Source organism: Herpailurus yagouaroundi, unplaced genomic scaffold, assembly GCF_014898765.1.
Source record: "Herpailurus yagouaroundi ecotype Mexico unplaced genomic scaffold, PumYag 198, whole genome shotgun sequence".
NCBI lineage: Eukaryota > Metazoa > Chordata > Mammalia > Carnivora > Felidae > Herpailurus > Herpailurus yagouaroundi.
Genome location: NW_024412429.1, coordinates 29,604,816 through 29,622,741, shown reverse-complemented (window position 1 = coordinate 29,622,741; position 17,926 = coordinate 29,604,816). Strand labels below are relative to the sequence as shown.

At 43.1% G+C, this 17,926-nt stretch overlaps 1 non-coding gene across 1 annotated transcript; it reads left to right on the top strand.

Annotated features, from left to right (window-relative positions):
* The first annotated feature begins 5,847 nt into the window (after nucleotides 1–5,847).
* Nucleotides 5,848–5,957, top strand: LOC121013504 (U6 spliceosomal RNA). The gene has a single exon (XR_005782741.1). It is a non-coding gene; the product is annotated as a U6 spliceosomal RNA (small nuclear RNA).
* Nucleotides 5,958–17,926: the final 11,969 nt, after the last annotated feature.

Sequence of the window (17,926 nt, the reverse complement as noted above, 5' to 3'; positions counted from 1 at the left end):
CCCCCCCCGCCTTTTTTAAAAAGCAATGTAGCAGAGTTTTAAAAGTGTGGGCTTTGGGGTCAGACAGACCAGAATTCAAATCCCTCGTGATCACTTGCTGGTTAACACCAGGCAGACAATTTAATCCCTCTGAGTCTCCATTTCCTCACATGTGAAATGAGAGTGGCACCTACCTTCTTGTTGGTTGTGATGTCAAAATTAGAAAACATACATAAAATATATAACGTGGTTTCTAATAGAGGGTCTTCAACAAATGTAAACTACATCATTTAAAACAGGGGCGCCTGGGTGGCTCAGTCGGTTGAGCGTCCAGCTTCAGCTCAGGTCATGATCTCACCGTTGGTGAGTTCGAGCCCCACGTCGGTCTTTGTGCTGACAGCTCAGAGCCTGGAGCCTGCTTCAGATTCTGTGTCCCCCTCTCTCTCTGCCCCACCCCGGCTTGTGCTCTGTCTCTCTCTGTCTTTCAAAAATGAATAAACATAAAAAAAATTTTTTTAAACAAACCTACAAAGTGAGAGTTGGGATATATCTTTCACTTTCTCTAGGTTGTACACTTTTTGTGCAAAAGAAAACACAAGAAGCATTAATAGACTTTGGGCACAATTATATCTATAGGTGACCAGCTTGACCATAAAATAATCCTTATAAAATGCAGACAAAATATTATAAAAGTATTTCTAAAAGAAGACAGTGTTCTTGGGGCACTAAGGATACACTGATAAGACCAGGGAATATAAGGAACTGTCTTTTCTGATTATAAAGTAAATACTCTTCAGCCCAGGCAGAGAGGACTTTTAATCTAAGCTCTTCATAGAATTGATGATACCACAATCCTGGCTAGAGAAAAGGTTTAGTTAGTAGACAAAACGTGATATCTTGTCAAGTTTTCACGAATTCCACTCATACCCTATAAATCCTATCTATAGAAGTTTCCAGCGGTTTGTCCCCATGCAACTTCCTCAGATCCTTCTGTCTATGGACAGCAGAGGCAGACAAGTCAGTTATGGTCTCTGTAAATTGGTGACCCTAAAATAGATCCTGCTCCTTTAAACTAACATTTTCAAAATTGCTTAAAAATGTGTGTGCCAAAAGTTGTGTAAGCATTACCTGGAAGAAAAAAAAAGTCTTCTCAGCCAAGGAAGTTTCAGGAACAACGGCTTAAACACACAGGTTTCCTTTCTGCATAGTTCTCGGAGCCTCCGATATGCTAATGGACATCTCAACAAGATGATGTGGATGGCGTTGTTGGTTTGGATCTAATATCGGTTTCATATCATGAAGTCTTCCTTGACCACACCAAGCCAGGGTGATTCCCCTATTCGTCATTTTACTGCCCTAGTATTGTTATTGACTATTACTTGTTATTAGTGGGGTATGTGTGTGTGTGTGCGTGTGCGTGTGCGTGTGTGTATGTTCTGCCCAGCTTGAGATGTAGTATAACATTGTGGTTAGTTTGCCTGAGTTTGCGGATGATTTTACCACTTATTAGACGTCTGACCTTGGGACAAGTTTCCCAACTTGTTGTGCCTTACCTTCTGCAATGATAAAATGATAATTAAAAATGTGACCCATTTCATAGAGTTTTTGAAGATTAAAAAAGGGTTCATGCACGCAAAGCACTCTGGGCACTGCCTGGCTCATAGAAAGCACTCAGTAAGTGTTGGCAGAAACCAACATCTCCCTTGCCCCTGCATCACCCTCTCAAATCAGATTTGTAAGTTGCTTGATAACAGGATAACCATCTTTTTAAGTACATTCTCCTATAATACAGCACAGAAGGTCCTGAATAAATACTTCGTAAATGAAGGAATATATTTCGATTGATAAAGTGAAAATCCTATCAGAATAATAAGCTAACATTTAAACCCAAACAAATGAGTTCCAATTGCAACAATAAATGTCCAAATAATTTGAATGTAAATGTTGTTTTTCAGGTACACAAATTGCTACCTGACAATTTTCTTCTTTTTAAGAACATGGTTTTGGGAAAAAAATAGGTTTTCTTCTCCTAGTTTATGAGTCTACTCTTCTGAGTGGTGGGGACAAAGATCAAGTCCCCGAAGGACTTGAGGTCCAAAGACATCCAGGTTTTTCCCACCCAGCTGGAAAGGCAGCCTACAAAAGGACCACTAAATGGCTTCCTTTGCAAGGAAAACAAAAGTCCCCTACTGTATTATTCAATCCAAGAGAGACGAATCCCTATCCTCATCTTTGAAAAGGAACATGAATCTCCTATTTTATCCTTGTTACAAACACTTGAGATCACACATGACCGACCCCTGCACTTCTTCCCAGGAAGCAATTTACATGTGCATTTTTAAAGTTGTCAGCAAAGTAAGCTAAGGAACTAAAGTGAAGGGTCAGGGTTTTTAATTATTTACTTTTTCCTACTTCTCCCTGCTACATTTTTGTTTGGACCTAACAGGAGATTCAGACTTCACACATCAATGGATTTTCATCCACAGAAAAAGCTTATAAATGAAAACAAAATACTGATCGTGTCACATACTAGCATAAGTGAGAAGTATATTCTGTAATTACAGACAGATTTTCAAGGCTTGACCTAAAATGGGGAACAACAAAAAGTTCTGATGGATCTTTCAATAGTTAGGTTGTGTACCATGCTATGAAATATTTCCTCGATGCTTCCACTGACTTTAACTTTTAAATATGTACTCATCATCCCATGAAAAGCTTTTCGAAAGATATCCTTTTGTGATGAAGCTTTCTTTACCTTAAACTCGAATGCGAAGGTTGAGATATTTCTTCACTCTGTCGACCTTTTGTAACCGCAAATTTCCAGTTCTTAAGCATGATTCAATGAATGTCTGGTCCCACCAACAGCCTACGTAAGCGACAGGCACATCTCCACCACAATAATCATTCAGGTTATCATTGCACAGGCGGTGGACAATGGGGCACGTGGGACACCAGCACCAGCCTTCAAGCAGCATGAGATGAGACGAGCCTTCAGTGGGGCGAGGTGATCCACAGAGCAAGGGCTGTATGCCAGAACCTCATTCTGCTACCAAGTTGAAGCGTACGAGCACCAAGGAAAATTGCCTTGGGAGTGCGGACGAAGGTGGAGAACCCGACTTGAACATCTAACATGTCTACTGCCTCTTAATAAAGTTACGTTTGGGCTAGCAAACAAACCTAGAGCAAGCAATTACTGAACATGATGGTTTCCTCTCTGTTATATTCAGAGCTAAGTGTTTAAGGAACACTTACATTTCTTTTTATACATTGTTGGTAAAGACTCTGAGCAGATGTCAAGTAAGTCATTACATTTTGTCCATAGAGGTCGCAGCACTTGTAAGAAGTGATCTCTGAGACTTAATCTCATTTCTAAAACAGTAATCATACAGCCTATTTTGCAAATGGGTAGTGAGGATTTGAGCTCGTGTATGTGGAGTGCTTTACACGGTGTCTTGCATACTATTGACACTTAGTAAATAGCAGGCATTATCCACCAAAAGCAGTGGTGGTGCTGTGTTCCATGTGCTGCAAGAGATTATTTGATTCCTCTTCTAATTCAGATGAAACTGTCAATGGATATAGGAAGCAAAGAGGAGACCTGACTAGGGGAGTAAGCTTATATTGATTTTTCTCCAACATGTGAAGAAAATAAGCATTTAAGAAAGAATACTCAAGATGAGACAAAATTACCACTCTCCTTGTGTATGAGTCTCCCAGTGGTGCTGTAACAAATTACCGTCAACAGGGTGACTTAAAACTTTATTCTCTCACAGTTCTGGTAGGTAGAAATCTGACACTAAGGTGTCACCTGTGCCACGTTCTGAGGTCTCCAGGGAAGAGTCCTTCATCACCTCTTCCAGCCTTTGCTGGTTGCCAGACATCTTCCATGCCCCTCGTCTTCTAGCAACGTAACTCCAGTCTCTACCTACAGCTTCACAGGGTGGTCTTCCCTATGTGTCTGTGTGTCTGTCTTCTCATCTTATAGAACCAGTCATGGGATTAGGGTCCACTCTTATCCAGTGTAATTTCATCTTAACTAATTGCATCTACAAAGAACTTATTTCCAAATGAGGTCCCATTTGGAGCTTCTGGCTGGACATGAGGGTTGGGGTGGGAGGGGGATTATTCAGGCCAGTACACCTTGATATTCCTCGCTCATCTACTCCCTCCTTCACCTCCCCTCCCCCCTCAACACACACACCCCGTATACACAACATGCACATCTTCCAGATTTCTCCTGACTGATGCTATGGGGATAGCTTCCTTCAGGTTTGAGGTAGGGTTGTTTTTACATATTTGGAGATAAAGTCTGGGGAAGTCTCACAGAAAGGAGGATCGAAAGAACATCTTCATTTCTTTCTTCTATTTTCTTTCCTTACTCATTCAGATCTGCCGCAGGGAAAAAGTTTCCGAAATCCCACTGGCATCAGCCATCTGGAAATGACGATGTGAGTCTTGTTCCATATTTCAACTTCTTCTCTCTCATCATCATCAGTGTTTCAGATGTTTCAATCCATTCATTCATTTATTTGACAAACATACAAGATGCACCGAGTTTGTGTTAGGCACTGGAGAGTCACTGTGCTTACAGTTAAGGTAAACAACTAAAGAGAATTCATAACCAGTGAATCATAACAGGTGAAATAAAAGAAGTAGGAGCACTATGGAAGGTGATAGAAGGGAAGCCTAACACACTGTGGGTCAGGAAGAGAAATTAGGGAAGTTCCCATGGAGGAAGGGATGCCTCAATGGAGATTTAAATGTTGAGTGAGGAGAGGGGAGAGAGAAATGTTCCAGACAGAAGGGACAGTCATTGAAATGTTTGTGGGGGTGAGAAATATCAAGGCGCGTTCGGAAACTGAAAAATTTGGGGGAAAGGAGGTAATTCAAAGGAAATATTTAGATACTTGTGTAGATGATAAGGAGTTAAAAACACACAAAAATGGCAAGTGTGCCAACTCCCAAGGAGATTCGGAGAGCAGGAGGACTTGGAGGCGAGGGTGGACACACAACCGTCGTCATAGGAGCAGGAGGGGAGGAGCACTTGAGATGCACAGTTGTTTGTGGAGGGAGTGTGGGAACAGGCTCCCTCAGGGCCGTTTTGACCAGGAGATCTTGGCATACAGCCAACTCCACATCTTCCTCTGGGGCTCCAAGCCCAGCAATCCTACCGCTATCAACTCTGTGTGCAGTCTGGAGGCAGTAATAGGGTCTGTAACTAACACTTTTCAAGCCTCCTTTGTACTGTGTCCCCAGAGGCAGCTTGCTGTTGACAAGGAGGGCCATCAGGCCTGTAAGTTTTCCCGATGAAATGGAGATGCAAGACAAGTTTGGAAAAATAGAAATCTACGCCCAACCAAATGGGCCACCCTTTTTTTTAATGTTTATTTTTTGAGAGAGAGAAAGAGAGTGAAAGAGAGACAAAATGTGAGTAGGAGAAGTAGGGGGGGGGGGGGGAGAAAGAATCCCAAGCAGGCTCCACAAGGTCAGCCCAGAGCTTGACGGGAGGCTCAAACTCACGAACTATGAGATCATGATCTGACCTGAAATCAAGAGTGGGATGCTCAACTGACTGAGCCACCCAGGGGCCCCAATCAAATGGGCCACTCTTCAATGATGGAGAACACCATGGAGCAGCAAAGAACAAAAGCATAAGCTGAAAGGTAAATTATTTTTTTAATAAGTACTGTCAGTCACACACTGGAAATGCAGACAATCTTTCTGTAGAGTATAAATCAAGAATATCCATATTTTAATCTAAGTACGGAATCCGTGTCCAGTGCCTGGCCACACTCAGTTCAGGGAGAAAAGAGTGCCCAGAAAACAGCTAGAAAAAGGGGCTCCACTCAAGCCCTCTCCATTGGACCAGCGTTGGCTTGTTCAGTAGCACACATACTAAAATTGGAATGATACAGAGAAGATTAGCATGGCCCCTGCACAAGGAGGACGTGCAAATTCGTGAAATGTTCCATATTAAAAAAAATAGCGACCATGAAGAAAAAAGATATCATTTGATAGCATCCCTGCTGCACAATGATTTCCTATTAACATTTAAGAAAGAGACCATTCTTAGAAGTTTAGAATTTGCTAGAAAGTAAAATATCTTTTTGTCCCTAAAAGTGACTTTGCTGTCCAGAAGCCTCCAAGCCTTCCTGGAATTTTTATTTAGAATTCCAAAGAGTTCCATAAAGACTTTCAAATGCAACCACATCTTCTACTAACTTTATATGTGGGGGGCTTCTTCCTCCCAGAATCATAGGGTATATAATCCAATATTCCCTAGAAATAAAAGTTAATTGTGGTAATTCTACTAGGAAGGGCAAGCACCACTTTCAACCAGAGTTTGATTTCCAAATCAAGACTCAAGTCAGCAGTCATTGTGCTAAAACATATAATGTGTTGAAGCTATCCTAGCATATTGGGTTAGTCCAAGAAAGATTTGGAAGAAAAATAGAGAATGGCTTGATTTGGATGGTTGCAAAACTTCTCCAAGACTTTTCACCAAAAGGATCCAGCATTTGGGATGTTACTATTCTCCCCTGCAACACACACACTCTAATACAATCAACCAGCACTTATCCACCAAGCCAGTGATTTCCAGCAGCAGCATAGAGGGATGGTTCCAGATTGCCTCAAGTTAAACTCTGGCTAAGTCACTTATAGCTGGTTGTCCCTTGGCTGGTTTCACAATATCTTTGTTTCTATGCTGCATCAACGCAGCAACAATATTACCTCTCATAGGGCTGTTATGAGTTGCAAATGAGTTAGAAAATTGTGGGTCACATACTAATGGCTTGATAAGTTTTTTAAATTTTTAAGTGGTCATATGAACGGGCAACATAGTAACATGCTCTCCCGACCAACATGCTCTCCCGACCTTCTTGCCTTGCTCAGAACTCAAGGAAGGAGGGTCACTGTCTGTAATATTTTCCATATGTACTTTTAATGTATCTCAATATGAACCCATGGGTGCTTAGAAGTGTTTTTGCTCTCATGGTAGGTGTTGCCCTATTAGTGACATAATTTTGGAGTTGGCGTTCCCAGACAAAGTCTTCTCTGGAACTGTCTAATTCATCTCTTCAAGCCCAGAACAGGTCCCTGGCTGGGCTTGGCTAGCAGATGATAGTCCACAAATTATTGTTCAACTAAACTTAACCTCAGACAAAATAGTTATGGAAGACTTAATTTAAGGGCATCAAAAGGAGACAAAATGCAAAGGATGGGAATGTCCAGGAGTGGCGAACCAGGGTCTGGACAGAGTGGCCTGAAAACCAACACCTGGGAACAGAAGTAAAGCTCCCACTCCTCCTTCCAATGGCTCCTAGTTGACCATCCTCCCTCCCTCATCGTCTGTCCACATTGGGAAAATTGCCAACAGCCAAGCTGTGTGGAACAGAGCCACAGAAGTTAGAAGGGATAATTAAGGCAGACTTCCAATGTCCTGGTGACAAGTGGGCAAAAGCACATTGGGAAGAGTCCCAAACAAGACAGACAGCAACTGCAAAGGAAAATGGAGCCCTCTCTGTCTTCACGTCATAAAATTCCAAGCAAACTCCTACCTCATGTTCTTCTCTGGTATTTCTTCTCTTCTCTAGGATGTTTAAATGCCAACTCTTTCTTTTTTTATATATTTTTGTGTTTTTTAAATTTTATTTATTTATTTATTTATTTGAGAGAGAGAGAGAGAGAGAGAGAGAGAGAGAGAAAGAGAGTGTGAGTCGGGGAGGGGCAGAGGGAGAGAGCATCTTAAGAAGTCTCCAAGTTCAGCATGGAGCCCAAAACTGGGTTTGATTCCATGACCCTGGGATCAAGAGTTAGATGCTTAATTGACTGAGTAACCCAGCGCACCCCAAATGCCTACTTTTTTCAATCTCAGAGCTCTGACATCTCAGTCCTGTTGTCATTCATTCCATTCATGTAGAAAACATGTAGAGGAAGAATAACCATCAGAGGCTTGCTCAATTTGTGCAAGGGAGAATGAGAAAGAGCTACTTCCTCACCCAGAATAGAAAAATGGCTCACTCCAGAGCAAACGGGGATGGGGAGGCGGGGGGAGGTGGTCACCCTACTCTTCAATCTTCTCTGAAGACTTCTTGTCTTCCACTTGCTACTAACATGTTAGTATCCCAAGGGCTCCATCCTTGACTTTCTGTCTTGTTCACCCTATAAAGTCTCCTTGGTGGCTTTATGCAACACTGATATATTTGTGTGATGTGTTTGTGTCAGGGCAGCGTGAGCCAGGGAGAGCCCTGGAAGAAGACCAGCAACCTGGGTCAGGTATCCTTTCAGGTGACAGAGTGGCAGGGTGATCAACACAGTCTGGTTTGCCCAGGTCTGTCCCCATTTTAAAATGGAAAATGCTGCATCCTGGGGAAGGCAGACCCAGATGGTTGATAGACTTTGATAGAATAGAAGCTCTAGCATAAAAAGAAGGCCTGGGTTCAGATGGGTCTCTGTCTCTTAACGACCTGGGTAGGGCCTTGGGTGCGTCATTTAACTCTCTGAGATGCAATATGGAAATGGAGTTGCTCATTGGTCCCTGGCTTTTCTGTTTAGTTAAGCCTTTTGAAATGGATCTTTTTTGTTGTTCAAAAGTAGCCGCAAATCATTATTATGCTTCTCCCTAATATTTCATAGTACAGTTAGTAGGAAAGAGGAGACTGTGTCTATGAAAATACTTGGTAAATAGTTGAGAGCTTATAAATACAAATTATTATTGTTGTTATTTTTATTATAGAAAGACCCTTTATTTTCAACAGCTAAGTAGACACAGGCCTGGAGTGACCACAGGCCTTACTCAATGGGGAACCCCTCCCCCTTGTTTTGAAATAGTTTTTAAACTTCAAGAAAACTACAACTCTTTTATATTTTCTCCTGTAGAATGTTGTCCTGCCCGAGATTAATGGTCATTCTGAAGTCTACCAGACAATTGGAGAGCAAGCCGACAAAGCCAAAAAATGTTGACATCTGGTTTCCCTTTAAAACAAGAACACATTTCTAGGGGTGCCTGGGTGGTTCATTCAGTTAAGCGTCCAATATCGGCTGGTTATGATCTCGCGGTTCGTGAGTTCGAGCCCCGTGAGTCGGGCTCTGTGCTGACAGACAGCTCGGAGCCTGAAGCCTGCTTCGGATTCTGTGTCTCCTTCTGTCTCTGCTCCTCTCCCACTTGTGCTCTGTCTCTATCAGAAATGAATAGGGGCGCCTGGGTGGCTCAGTTGGTTAAGCGTCCAACTTCAGCTCAGGTCATGATCTCACAGTCCGTGGGTTTGAGCCCGGTGTCAGGCTCTGGGCTGATGGCTCAGAGCCTGCTTCCGATTCTCTGTCTCCCTCTCTCTCTCTGCCCCTCCCCCCGTTCATGCTCTGTCTCTGTCTCAAAAATAAACGTTAAAAAAAATTTTTTTTAAACAAAGTGAATAAATGTAAAAAAAAGATTGAAAACAAGAACACATTTCTCACATTGCATTTCAGATATGTATCACAGTAGAAATAAATACATTCGTGACAAGACGGAAGCCAGAAGTAAACTGCAGAGCTGATGCTACTTGGGTCACTGGGAAATATTTTGGGAAATGGAAAGAAATGAGCTCCCTGATTGCCAGAGACTAGAAACCTCGTGCCACCCAGAAATGTTTGTGTAATTAATTGAGGGAGAAATGTCAGGGTACTGCTTCAGTTTCATACACACCTCAGAGGTGTGCAGGATCAGAGGCAGAGCTCTATTCCTTGAGAGCAAAAGGAAGGAGCAAGAAATGAAAGCTGCACAGAAAGGGTACCGTCTATCTTGTGGGCCAGACATGAGCTCAGTCAGGGAGAGTGATCTAGAGCTATCGAAACAGGCCCCTTGGCCCAAGGCAGCTCTGTGAACCTTCTCTGACTTCACAGAACACTCACAGGCTGTCTATAACAAGGACACAGCTTCTCGAAAATCAGACTGCTTCAAACACCCACAGTGATTTTGCAAAAATGACATCAACAAAAGCTACCAACAGAAGCCCGGGGCCCCCAGCAAGTAGGATGGCCAGCCACGCTGTAGTGAGAACACAGCTGCCATGCCCACAGCCTCCACTCGGAATAGAGGACTGACCGTACTCGCATGGCTCGCGTCCGCTCTTCGAATTACATTTATGTGGCTCGGTACTGATGTGTTAATTTGCAAATAAGGTCTTTGTTCCCTTTGTAACACTGAAAATTGTCATCACCTTTAGGAAAAGAAATGTTTCCAAGCTCTGACGGGGCAGCAAACTGTTTTACACGCACGCAACATTTAACTAATTTGGGGAGTTAATACGGCTGCCAAAACCCTTTCAGAACGTGGAAAACGAGGTCTAGAGCCAGGCCAATTAGTCAGTTAGTGGAGACACCTGCTCCTCCTTCCCGCCACTTGCTTGCCAGTGGCAGTACCCTGGGAAGGGCTCCGCAACTGGCCCCTGGCTGCGACTGTCCAGGGAATGAAGCAGACGGCTGCAAGTCACTTGCACCCGGCTGCGTGCATGCACACACACCCGGCCACGCCGCGGGATGGTGAGCTGTCCACACTAGTGGGGTCTTCCTAAGAGGCAGAGCAGGGTTCCCTCCTGGAGAGTGGCAACTGTACAAGCCCAAGGGGGTCTCAGATCTTGGAAGCTCATCAGTGGCGAGTTAAAACAGGAAGCAGAATGAGAACTCATCATGAACGGCGATCCTCACTGAAATCCAGTGACCTGAGGTGCTCCCTAAATCAAAAGAATCTAAAATGTGAAAGTTTCTCAGGCTTCCCCAAGGTTCTCAGAAGTCCGGTAACATGACGGTGATGATGACGATAGTCGCAGCTGACATTTACGAGGAACTTATCAAGGTGGTATGTTAAGCGCTTGGCATGAACTACACACTCACAACTGCCCCATGACGTGAACCTTTTGGCTGCTTCTCGTCTCCACTAGAAAACCGAGGGCCAAAGAGTTAAATCATTGTCCAGGGTCCATGAAACCAGGCCAGCTGGCTCCAGAGCCTGCCAGTGCTGGATGGCCTCTCAAACGCTCCCTGAAGGGTCCTCTCTGCTTGAGGACCTCCGAAGCAAGCAGCTCTTCGTACCTCCAGCCAGCTCTGGGCGTTAACTTCACCAGTGTGAATGCGTGCCCGTGCACACACCCTTTTTATCAGCGGTTGCATCTCCGGGAATTTAATACACAAATGTTCGTGCCGACGGTTATTTATTGGTGCACGTTGTAGTTTATACAAGAAATAACCCAAATTTCCGTCAAGAGATAACTAGTTAAATACATTCTGCTGTGGCCACCCAGCACACTTAGTCAATAAGCCTGGCTTCGCTGCTTGGTCCTCCAGCAGCCCTGCCGGCACGTGGCTCAGAGAGTGGGTAGCACCTTGGTGGGAAGTAAACCAGGCCCTTTCTTCCAGGCGGAAGCAGCCCATTTGTACAAGGCTGCAGGACACCTGTACAAACCACACGACAAGCAGCAGCCCTCTAGCCCACACTGAATCTGCACCCAAAAGCAAAACAAAAAAAAAAGAGGCACCCCTACATCCACACATAGTCTCTGGAAAGACACCCAGAACCCAATGCCCACACTTGCCTCCCAAAAGGAGACCTGGAGAACTGGAAGATGGGGTGATATGCTTCTTACTTACAAGTCTTTCGGTCATGTTTGCATGCTTACATGTGCACGTGAACCAAGCATACCGTAAAACAATTCAAAATTCAAACAAATGGAAATAACATAATTATGACTGATTGGTCACAAACAAAGCATTAGAAAACCCCAATCTAAGCATCCAACAATCTGGGGAATGGACAAGTACGTGAGCGGCTACCTTTTCGGTAAATTATTATTACTATTATTCAGTAAATCATCAGAGTTGGTGGTGCAGAAGCCACGTAGCAAAAAGGAAAACTATGTCGATGATAATGTTAATGGAAGAGCAAAGTACCACACTGTATGTGCAGGGTGACTGTAATCAAAAGAATATGAAGAGAATTGTCTTCTCTTAGCAGCTGGAAGAAACATTTCTCCTGAAGGTGGGAATGGGAGACATACCTTCGTTGGGAAGAGGGTTCAGGAAGCCTTTCGGGGCAAAGCTGAGCCTTTAGAGCTTCTCCAGATCCCCAGGGAAAGTGTCAGTAATTTCTACTCTGCTCCCTGATGACATTTTAAAGTGACTGGATTCTTTCCGCAAAGACCACATAGGTGGCCAACCCTAATTATTTTGCGAAGTACCAAAAAAAAAGGGAGGGAGGCTAAAATAAACTATGGTGAATTGCTAAGTAGTCATATTAGCAAAGGGTTCCCAAAATGCTTTTTTTTTTCTAATTTGGGATAATATGATTTTATTACCTCTATACTTTTAAAAAATCAGTGTTTAGGTGTCTATAGAAAGAAGCAATGGGAAGCAATGCCATTCCAGTTATCAGAGGAAGTTGCACAGAAGAGACTAACAGGACGGCTTGGTAATGAAATCTCCATCTTTCTCAGATCCTCAGAGTTTCGGGTTCTTTCTGTCTTGGTGTTCAATAGGGAGTCTGAGCTGTAGGAAGAGGGAGGTGGGGAGCAGGAGGGAAAACCCTAGAAGCAACAAGTGATGTTTTCTCTTGTTTTTGAAAACACCTAACCCTAGGAATGCATCTCAGGTAGGTAACTCATACAATGCCCTTAGAGAAAATAAGGTTTGGTACAGAGAAAACAACAGGATTTCCTGATAATCCCTGTTCCGTGGAGTATATAACTAGACAGTCTGGAGGCCCATATCTCTAAAGATCACGTTGTATGGTTCTCTTTCACATCTAAGTAGGTGGAAAACGAAGAGCTGATAATGTTTTAAAACCATATTTTTGATCCTCTTACCTCTGGTGTTCTTGCCAACTCTGACTCATCCTTCATGCCTCAGCCCGCAGGAGATCATGGGATTTGTAGGCAACAGGTGAGTCCCAAGCCTGCTATTGAACATATCATGACTTCTCACATTACTTAAGCTCTCTACGCCTCAGAATCTCCACCCATTAAATGGGTATAACAGTATCTACCCTTCAAAGTTATTTTGAACATTAAATGAGATAATGGATGCGAAAAGACCCCTTATCATTTTAAGGCATACTATATCCTATTATCCAAAGTGAACAGAGCTTATACTGTTTCAGAAAATACAGAATAATTCCCCCCTCCGGTAATATAAATGGATAAAAGACACAATTTTGGGATATCACGTAATTTTATGGCATTACAATTTATTTTTTTTTAACATTTTTATTTATTTTTGAGACAGAGAGAGACAGAACATGAACGGGGGAGGGGCAGAGAGAGAGGGAGACACAGAATAGGAAGCAGGCTGCAGGCTCTGAGCCATCAGCCCAGAGCCCGACGCGGGGCTCGAACTCACGGACCGCGAGATCATGACCTGAGCTGAAGTCGGCTGCTTAACCGACTGAGCCACCCAGGCGCTCATGGCATTACAATTTAAATGTTGTTAATAAACCTACAACTATATATTAACTTCACATTTTTCTTTTATTTCCACGTGTACTTATAACTAGAACCTAGCGTAAAGGAAAATGGGCTCATTTGACTTCTCTCTTGCCTTAAGTCCCCTTAAAAAGTAAAAAAAAACAAAAACAAAAAACAAATAAATAAAAGTCCTTTGAAAGAAGTTGTCTAAAGAGGAGGGTAATGTCATTTTCTTTCTTTCTTTTTTTTTTTTTTTTTTTTTTAAATTCAAGTTAGTGAGCATATGGTGTACTAAGGGTTTCAGGGGTAGACCCCAGTGCTCATCCCAACAAGTGCCCTCCTTAATGCCCATCACCCATTTAGGCCATCCCCCCGCCTCCCCCCAGCAACCCTCAGGTTGTTCTCTATATGTAAGAGTCTCTTACAGCTTTCCTCCCTCTCTATTTTTATCTTATTGTCCCTTCCCTTCCCCCACGTTCACCTGTTGTGTCTCTTCAACGCCACGTGAAAGAGGAGGGTAACATCACTTTCTTTAAGTCACTTTTCCAAATTCAGCAGAGCTGCAGCCTGCAGCCTGAATTTAATCAGAAAGTGACAGCTGCCTGCAAGGTCCACGCGGCCTAATGAGAATATTTTCCCTGGTTCTTGAACTCGTTTCTCTAGGTGAACATGTTCTCGGGGCGCCCGGGCGGCTCAGTCGGTTAAGCGTCTGACTCTGGATGTCGGCTCAGGTCATGGTCTCGCAGCCCCTGAGACTGAGCCCAAGTTGGGTTCTGCGCTGACAGCAGGGAGCCTGCTTGGGATTCTTTCTGCCCCTCCCCTGTGCTCACTCATTTGTCTCTAAATAAGTAAACGTTTTTTAAAACTTTTTTAAATGTTCTAAGTGGACCTTTCTTTTTCATTATATTGGCTACCAGTACATGCATACTATGAAATGATAAACTGCAGTGTCATCATCGCTATTATTATTGTTGTAAATAAACAGGCTAATCAATTACACGTGAATATTCTGAATGACGTACACTTTAATATCCCAGATCACAGACAGCCCAGACAGCCCATCCAGGAGGCCCAGGCAGGGAGCTCACGGGGCTTCAGCAAGCATAGCTCTGGGGTTAGAAGGTTCTTCCTGCCTCTGTCTACTCTGCTTGGACCTCTGCCGACAGGCTGGGAGCTTCCACCTAGAGCAAAGAGGAAGATCACAGCCTCTCCACACGAAGAGAACTAGCGTGCACTCCATGAATCTCCTCTTTATTTATTTATTTAGTTATTTATTTTGAGAGAGAGAGGAAAACATGAGTTGGGGAGGGTCAGAGAGAGAGGGAGAGAGAGGATCCCAAGCAGGCTCTGCACTCACAGTTAGCCCTGACCCAGGGCTTAAATTCAGGAACCCTGAGATCATGACCTGAGTCAAACTCAGACGCTTAACTGACTGAGCCACCCAGGCCCCCCAGTCTCCTCTTCTAATTAAATACATCAGATTGTGTGAACTCCATATAAAACAGGCCGTCCTGACCCCCTCGCCATCCTCATCAAACTTCTCTGGATGGACCTTATGGTGACAATAACCCCCCACATATATGCTGTTCTAAGCACTCTCTAAATTCTTCAGTGTACCATGGAACTTTTCTTATGAGCAGATATTACTTCTATTGTTTGTAACTTAAAGTTGCACACATTTTATAGTGTTGAGGAGGTTTAAAAATTTTACTCTCATTCCAGGTGCCTACTGAGCTTGTTCCCTTATAGCTGGAATTTCTACAATTATAGGAATAAATTTCTCTTTAAATTTTTCAGAAAACACCTTCATATTTTCATTTAAATTAACATCCTTAACATTCTTCAAGGTCAAAGACAAAAGAATTACATGCGTCTAACTATTAAGTATTTTCAAAACGTCGGGGCGCCTGGCTGGCTCAGTGGGTAGAGGATGTGACTCTTGATCTCAGGATTGTGAGTTTGAACCCCACGTTGGGCATGGAGACTACTTAAAAAAAAAAAAAAAAAGGAAACTACAAATCTCTACCAAGAACAGGAGACCTCGGAAAAATGCTATGCAGTCAAAGCTAGAATGATTTTGCATCTTTCACATGTATTAGTTAAATGTCTTGGAAATAGACCTACTGGAGTGGTTACAGCTTAAATAAGAAAACTATTTCAGCTAAATGAGGCACCTGGGTGGCTCAGTCAGTTGAGTGTCTGACTTCAGAGTCTGCTTGGGATTCTCTCTCTCCCTCTCTCTGCCCCTCCCCCACTCCACTCACGCTGTGTGTGTGTGTGTGTGTGTCTCTCTCTCAAAATAAATAAATAAACTTAAAAACAAACTATTTCAGGGGCGCCTGGGTGGCTCAGTCGGTTAAGCGTCCGACTTCGGCTCAGGTGATGATCTCACGGTTCATGAGTTCAAGCCCCGCGTCGGGCTCTGTGCTGACAGCTCGGAGCCTGGAGCCTGTTTCCGATTCTGTGTCTCCCTCTCTCTCTGCTCCTCCCCTGCTCACACGATGTCTCTCTCTCAAAAATAAATCAAGATTAATTTTTTTTTAAACAAACTATTTCAGTTAAGCTTATGATCGTGAAGTAAGCTAAGCAAGAGTTGCAATTGGGGTGAGCTTTCAAGTCTCTTATTATATTTCAAGGACGTGGCATAGTCATGGTACCATCTGTGGTAACATGGTAAGCATCTGCGGATCAGACTATGTTCTAGACGTCGGGGCTATGCCTTTGAATAAAGCAGGACAAAGTTCCCTACTTTGGTGCAGCTTCCATCGGCACACCCACCTGTAAGTATATACGTGGTGGTGATATGCATCCACGAGTTAACAAACACAAAAATACAGAAGTTCACGGTCCTTCCCACATCCTATCCTAAAGAGCAAGCTAGTGTGATTACTATCTCAGAGGCATGATCATGAAACACAAGTGTTCACTGCCCTTAAGGGATCATTGGTGTGCTATGATTTAATTGGTCAAGAGAGAATATCTCAGGCCTTCAAATAAAATAAATACAAGAATAGAAATCTCACCGTGGACTTGTCTACTAAACAGGGTCAGCATACTTGGCCATTTGTTCTGCTACATAATAGGTAAGGGATAAACACACATTTTGTAGCCTCTAAGTATTTAGTCATAGGGTCTTTTGCCAAAGTCCTCGTTTTAAAGAGAAGGAAATTGAGGCCAAAAGATGTTAAATGACTTGCCTGATACTATGCCATGAAGTAAGACCACAGCACTGACTCGTGCTCTCCTGGTCCCCAGGCCAGACTCTTGCTAGTCACAGCTTCTCTCTGTCACGCCTGGACTGAGAAAAGGACCGGGAAAGGGCACGAATAATCGTGATGGAATGCACAGGAGCCCGTTTTTCTAAAACTCCAGACCTGAAGTCAGGTTAAAAGAGGCAAAAGGAGGAATTCTTACAAAAATAAAATTCTTAAAATTCTTAAAAGAGGAATTCTTACAAAATAAAGCTTGCCCTAAAAACTATGAAACTTACAGTCAACACAGCATGTAGCAGGTGAAATGCTCAAAGACAGGGGGTAGAATTCAGCACAATGTTTTCATTCACTTCAAATTGATCATCACCACCGTCAACAATGTATGAGGTTAGAGATTCCTGGCAGCAGGCATAAGCCATTAAAGGAGAAGAAATTAGCATGTGTGATAGTTTACCTTCCATCTACTTTTTTAGTGACTGTTTTTGGTCATAATATTCAGTTTGAGTAGAAAATAGCTGACAGGCATGAAGGTCCTGTGTGTATCACAAAGAAATACAGGAAAATAGGTGTTTTTATGATGCAATACGTCAGTAGCTTTGGTCACAACTAACTTCCTTTTGACCTAAATAGACAAGAATATTTTGATCTTCATCCCAGATTTTACTCTATCATCTGTTAAAACTAAATTTAAAATCTTGGATCCAAGCCAATAATCAGTCACAAAACATATTGATGATGTTAAAGTCCTATGACTTATTTACTGACAGTTCTATCAGAAATTCTATATTTAAAATGAGTATTGTGATGGGGTGCCTGGGTGGCTCAGTCGGTTGAGCGTCCAACTTCGGCTCAGGTCATGATCTCGCGGTCTGTGAGTTCGAGCCCCGCGTCGGGCTCTGTGCTGACAGCTTAGAGCCTGGAGCCTGCTTTGGATTCTGTGTCTCCCTCTCTCTCTGCCCCTCCCCTGCTCATGCTCTGTCTCTGTCTCAAAAATAAATAAAAACATAAATAAAATAAGTATTGTCTTTCCCAACATCCTCCTGGGTAACACATCCCATGTGGGTAGGCATTGCTCAAAATGTTTTTGGAACCAGTCTTTAGGAAATGCCTTCAGAGCCAGATTACAATCCTGGCAAGAGAATCACTCGAATTACTTGAAAGTCGCACTTCATTTGTGACCAATTGTGATATCACCCAGCTTGGTCACCCACTCATTCATTAGCTTTGGCACTTATTTGGCTATTTCCAGAAGTCAAATTCATCATTAAAAGAGAAATAGTTACTCTCGCTGAAGTAGTTTTC